The sequence below is a fragment of the Dermacentor variabilis genome, chromosome 11, assembly GCF_050947875.1.
Source record: "Dermacentor variabilis isolate Ectoservices chromosome 11, ASM5094787v1, whole genome shotgun sequence".
Classification (NCBI taxonomy): Eukaryota; Metazoa; Arthropoda; class Arachnida; order Ixodida; family Ixodidae; genus Dermacentor; species Dermacentor variabilis.
This window is the reverse complement of record NC_134578.1, coordinates 4,806,040-4,812,817: the sequence shown is the minus strand read 5'-3', so window position 1 is coordinate 4,812,817 and position 6,778 is coordinate 4,806,040.

The window sequence follows — 6,778 nt, the reverse complement described above, 5'->3', positions numbered from 1 at the left end:
GAAATATGAAGATTACCCTAAGGAGCGCCGCATGACGGAAAACCATATGTCGTTAATTTCATTCAGTTGCGGTTTGCCGCTTCTTTCTTTCCTTTGTTTAACTTACTTGAGACACCCTGTATACCAAAGTCTCTACCGAATGGAGACAATGCATTCCCTTGTGCAGGTTGCGGGGAAACCGTAGCAGCATGAAATTTCCGGAGCGATTCTCGGAAGGCTCACTGGGGATGGGTGGACGAGGGTCCAGGAATCGCTGTCGCGTGGTCGATGAGCCCGTGAAGTACCGCAAATGCTAAGCTCCTATAGTCGGGTACAGCTTTAGAAAAAAGGGGGCGTTTACTCCTCCAAGACGGATACACACGAGCCTCCACCAATGGGCGCGCACTCTGGACTGACGTCACGAGCCGGACGGCCGGCGACTCCGCCGATGGAGAAGATGGCCGCCCGCGCTTCGAACTGAGCCCAATGGCGCCGGTCGTGTGCGCCGGCCCCTCGTCGGAGCGAATTCCCAGACTGCTTTGCGGTGGTCCGTCGTGCCGGAAATATTGCTGCGAGCTTACGATGCAGCATTTGTGCCGCGTGCGTTTATTCTGAGCCGTGATCCGGCGGCAAAAAATTACGCTACGCTACAGGAATTGGCGAGATTGCAGGCTTGCAAAAGAAAAAAAGGAAAACATTCTTCAAAATAAGTTTGTTAAAACACAAAGCAAAATAAATATAACTCTTATGGTATTTAATATCAAGAGTACTTATTTTAAAACTATGAATGAAGCATTTTTGCACCTTTCCTGCATGGATCGTCTTCTCACCCCAGCTTTGTAATGGTTTCGATAAATGATTTTTTTTTTTTGCTAAGTACTTGTTAAATAGCAAGTGATTCATTTTGAGCGTGGAAAACGAATATTAAATGTGCCGTGTACATGTAAACCAGCGCAAAATCCACGCAGAGCTGCTCTTTCTTCTTTTGTCCTGCACAATGAAGCTAAAAAGCAGACGACGCGCAGCATTGTTGAATGCACGGGATTACTTTTCTTTCGCGATCCGACATGTCCAGCCACGAGAGCTCTACCAAACCAGTTATCAAATTACGAAAGTCTTTATTTATACCGAGAATCACGCGTTTTTGAAGCACGGTGTTTTGAGCGGGACTAGTTTAGACGCGGAGGCAATCGGCTGTCGCGCTTCGGTCATCTGAGCACGGCCCACCTATATGGGTGACGAGCTAAACAATGCATCGACGTGGCGCAGCTGGTTGAACGTAGTCTGGAATGCGGGAGAGGCGCGCCTTGGATGGGACCGCAGCGGGCCGCTGCTACAGTCGGGGCGCTTTGCTAGCAGTCGGGTGAAGGAAACACTTGGCACGGCTGCTAAGCTGAAGACCGTCCGTGCTGACAAACGCAAACTCACAACCGGCGGGAGCAGCGCAGGAGCCTTTGATATAGGCGCGAATCTTCGCACCGTCACAGGCATCGTGAATGGTTTGTCTGGCCCACCCTGCTCTGCTTTTCTCGCTCGCCCAGAGGCACTTGTGTGCCTCTCCGACAGCTACGCGCTCCTTGCAATGCGCTTTGTTCGCGTAACGGCGGCGACATAACGCAACGAAAGCGATTCGAGCTAGGGCAGAGGGGGGCCTTCAATGGTAGCGAACTATAACGCAATATTATTGATAGCATAGCCGACAGTACAGCTATGGATAGCCTCTTTAACACTACCGAAAGTTCCAGTGAACTGTAGATAGTCAATTTAGCGAAACTACGATCTGTTTAATTTTCTTTGCTGTCTTCTTACCCTCTACGTCCGTCTATGCTGTCCACGCCTCATGAGACGCTATTTTTCCTCCTTGCTGGCCGGCGTTCAAGGAGGCGATTCGGGTGAGTTGGTTGTGCATTGAGGAATTCTTTATATATATATATATATATATATATATATATATATATATATATATATATATATATATATATATATATATATATATATATATATATATATATAATACTAACTATAATTATTAATTATGTAAATATATATATTATAATATATATTTATATTATTTGTTTTATAAACATATATACACTAGACAGGAAAGAGAAAGATGACAAATCTTAAAGAATAAAGGCGATCACACACTGTACAGGGCACGCACAGTTGGGCTGGTCCCTGCAAGTCACGTTGCTAAAGAATGTTAAAATAAAAGCAGTGTCTGAGTTACAAACGTCAACATAAGTTCGTTAATTCTGGAAAAGTAAGAAGAATTAACGTATGTTCACGTTTGTAACTTATTTGCCCTGACAGACATGGCAGAAAACACGTGTGTGCTCTATCCTCTTCTTAGGTCGCGTCTATCAGCGCAAACCCCATTTCGCAAATCAAGACGCGGCCATTCTCCTCTCCATTTCGGGCGTCACACAGAAAGAAAAAAAAAAACGGGGATGCGGTTTCGCGCAAGCCAACGATGGTCATCAAAAAACATAAAGAATCAACATATATGTACCACAACTGTAACTTTTAGTGTGAACACAGGTTCGTAAGCTAAATATAATAATAAAAAAAATAAAGGGCACTGACCGAAAGACTTGTGGTGGTAGATTGACGTCGAAGAACAACTCATTAGTTGTTTGTCGAAAGAAAGAAATATTAAATTGCCCTTTAAAGAAACTAAAGACTAAACCTAAAAAATTTAAAGAGCTCGCCAGGTGGGTTTGGTTCCCACCTGCGGCAAGTAGTTTTTTCATCCACTTTCATTTCCAATGATTTATCGTTTCTTTATCTCATTTATTAAGCACAAGTAATTTCCCCTATGTTGTCCTTGGTGTCAGTGTTTGTTGGCTTCTTATGATGTGACTAATAAAAATCGGGCCCCTCGGTTAACCCCCTTTCTTCTCGTTTATTAGATAATGAGGGTCTATAATCCGGTAACATTGATGCCTTCAGGTAGCGTGTGTGCTTTTATTGACCAGTTGCCTTCACCCAAAAGGATCACGTTCTCGTGACGCCTGCGGCAGAAAGGACGTTCCACGTCCGCCGCCAAGGTCTGTGAGTGGTGGCGTTGGCTAACACTCCCCGGGTTCTACTAGGACACTTAAATACCCAAGAAAGTGGATGGGGAAACGGCGCCGTGGTACCTCAATTGGTAGAGCATCGCACGCGAAATGCGAAGGTTGTGGGTTCGGTTCCCATCTGCGGCAAGTAGTTTTTTCATCCACTTTCATTTCCAATAATTTATAGTTTGTTTATTTCATTTATTAAGCACAAGTAATTTCCCCTAGCTATGTTGCTTTTGGTGGCAGTGTTTGTTCGCTTCTTATGATATGACTATATGATATATATGACTATATATGACTATATGATATGACTATATATATATGATATATATGACTATATGTTCGCTTCTTATGATATGATATATATATATATATATATATATATATTCTAGTCAGACGTGTTCACAAATTGTATTAATGTGTAATTTTTATATATGTTATCTCTTCTGAAATGACCTTTCGTCAGAAAAAGACTTCTTGATTGTATTTATGAGTACTAAATCTTTGAGAAGGCGTTGCATGCCTTTTATCATTGATGTGTATTTGTCCGGCCTGATACGCACAAAACACATATATCTTCCAAACGTGTTTCACTGAATCCGCTTGTCGTATGGCTGATCCAAGAGACGCCATTCTGCTGTTGATGCGAGGAGATTCAAGCTGTGAAATTGAACTGTCTCCAACTATGAGGTCTTGTAGATATTCACATAAGGCCGTCACTTCGGTTAAAAATTCTTCGAAGTCACACCATGTTTCTTCACGTGCAGCTGTTATCACAGGTTATATTTATTTATTTATTTTTTTATTTGTTTAAATTGGGGGACCCTTGGTTAACTCCTTCTCGTTCATATATATGGTGGGGTATAGAACGCTGGTTGTCCCCTCCCCCGGAAAAAAAGAGAACTTTCCGCTTATGACTGCGCCCATGCCATCCCAGAAGATCGCCCACTTCGATCCGAATTTACCCTTGCTGCGTATACCTGTTCTTCGTATTGACTTGCAGCAAGAAATGAATGGCGAAATCAGCCGTCGCTTAGTCTCACACGTCAACGCTGAGGACAGAACATTAGCGATATCTTGTAGTTATTACTGCGATCAGCTGTTTGTTTTGACGCTGCTTTATATGCCTGAGAGGCGGCACGGCACCGAAACGGAATAGTGTTTCACTTTCCCGTTTTCACTTCATCATCATCACAATGGTGTGTTGGCGATGCTGAACACTCTAAAACCCCAATTCTTCACTGCATCACATAATTTAATTCTAAGCCAAAGCTTGATACGCGATGAGGGTTAACGGTATGCTAAAGCGTTGATCTCTCGGTATGCCTGCCGCGGAGAGGCAGCGCATGCGCTGAGTGCCTCACGTATAACGGTAACGTATCGAACTTTAACGCTGAAAAAGCAGAGTGTATGTAACGAACGAAATGAGTAAACGTTCATTGCGAAGATCTTGAAGCGCTATACAGCACTCGGACAAAAAAAAAAAGTAGACAGGACAGCGTTGCACCTTTTTCCGTTCTCTTCTTGCGCGCGTGCTGATGCGCTTCGATATAATGTCTATGTACCCGTGTACGACTTATATTTAGGGGCACTTTAAACACCCCCTTGTGGTCAAAATTAATCCGCAGTCCCCCACTACAGCGTGCCTCGTAATCAGAAAGTGGTTTTGGCACGTAAAACGCCATAATTTTGTTTTCCCCAACGTCAAGCGTTCGTTAAGCAGCTGCAAAGCCTCCTTCGCGGGCACGGCTTCGGCCAACTCGTGCACGCTTTTCAGTAGCGAGCGAATGCCGACGGTGCCGTACCTTCTCGCGACGTGCCTTGCGTGTCCGACGGGGATGCAGGCAGGCAAACACGGTCGGCGCCGGAGCTGGCCACTCATCGTGGCAGCGCAGCCTCCCGCGGTCAAGCCCCGCCGGTCGACTCGGGGCGCCTCTTGTTCGCGCTGCGCGGCCCTCCCCGCCGGCCGCGTTCGGCGCGAGGCGCGGAACGACGAAGGCAGAGTGACAGGCGCCGTCTGCGGGTGCGCGGCCTGTTGGCTCTCCGCTTTGGTCGCGGATGTTAGCTTTTCACCGAGATGCTCGGCGTGTTTCTCGAAAGCTGTTTCCATCTGTGAAGTGGCCATTTTGGAAACGAAGGCGAGGGGAGTGGGGAAGTGCCTCTTGAAAAGGTGAATGCGAGAGCTTCAGTTCCGGAACGTTTTTCTTTTTTTTCACTTCTCCGCCGAGAGGGGCCGGCAAGTAGATGTCCCCCCCCCCCCCCCCCTGTATTTTCTTTCTTCATTTTTATTTGGTTCTATACTTGCACGGAGGTATAAGTACTCGCAAAGCTATATTGACGAAATGAGTACGGTTGTCCAATTATTGGAACAATGAATTGAAAATAAGTAATCGAATTAGGCTTAGATATAGTAAGGGCGCGGCCTCACTTTCTCGGACCGCGGACTATGTTGATCGATACAGTAGTGGGAAATTGCCAAACGAACGGCGGTACAGTGCGCTTTCGCAACGCCCTCCTAACGAAAACGCGGTGAGTGCACAAAGCCTCCTGCCACCCGATGCGTGTATTGCGGAGAAGATGCGCTGATAGTAAATGGCGCCGTATCATATGAAGTTGTGACTAAACTTTTTCCTCTCCTAAAGCAAAAATTACTCGGATCGAACTTTCTGAAACAAATTGTTAAATGTCCCTCTCTAAAACAGGCTACCTGTCATATTTTTATATCGACCATCTTAATGCAGTATATTAAATACATCACTGAGATCACCGTATTTACAGCTGAAAACGCGAGACAAATGCAAGTTTCGCCATTGTGGGATAATTTTTCTCCAATATTTTGTAGTTGTTGCATGCCAACATTTTTCATCCAATTATTTGAACGCAAGACTGCCAGGAATAGTTAACAAAACTACTACGTACGAATATGAAGTTTTTATAAATATGTGGAAAATTTTCCGTATTGTCCTTTTTCGCCACATAATTAATATATTAAATATAAGATCGGGACCGCACAAAAGAATGTCCATAGCAAGGCACAATGTTTCTAAAGTACTGAGATGAAATTTCTGCTTGCACTGAATTATATTCATTTATATTCTTTTTTCCTTCTACATCACACTTTGCTCTTAAGTTTTCGGCTGGCACGTTTGGCGTGGAATGGCCCACCGGTATATGGAAGATGATCCTCAGCCATCCGTACGGACAATCTTCAACGGCTTTCCGCCGCCATATAAGCATGTCACGTTGGCTGAACTCAAGCCATTCGAGATTGCCTTGTTGTGCCCGTTTTGCACCGTGAGGGCTGCCTATTGCAGTGGTGAGAGGCGCTAGATGTATCCTCGCCTCTACAACTATAGTTACGCTGCAGTGCCTGCATCCCGGCCTGCAGGTGCAAGGCTGCTGTTCACGTGGACAAATTCAGCCACAAAAAAAGTGTGCAATCGTTTTCCGTTTAGCTTCTTGTTTTCTCGCCACGCGAACTATTTCAGGTACGTTCTGACGCACCTGGTAGGCGCCAGAGATTGTGCGTGCGTGCCTCCGCGTGCACTGACTTGCATTATTTCCTTAAAGGAGCACTGACGTGATATTTCGGAACATTTATTTCTTTTGCGTTAAATGATTGTCTTAGACATCAAAACCTCAGAAAAAAAATAGTAGTAAGCCTCAGAGGGCCGTAAATAATTTAATAAAGTAGCTTTTCTACAGCCAGCTTTCGTTTCTCAGGAGGATACTGTATC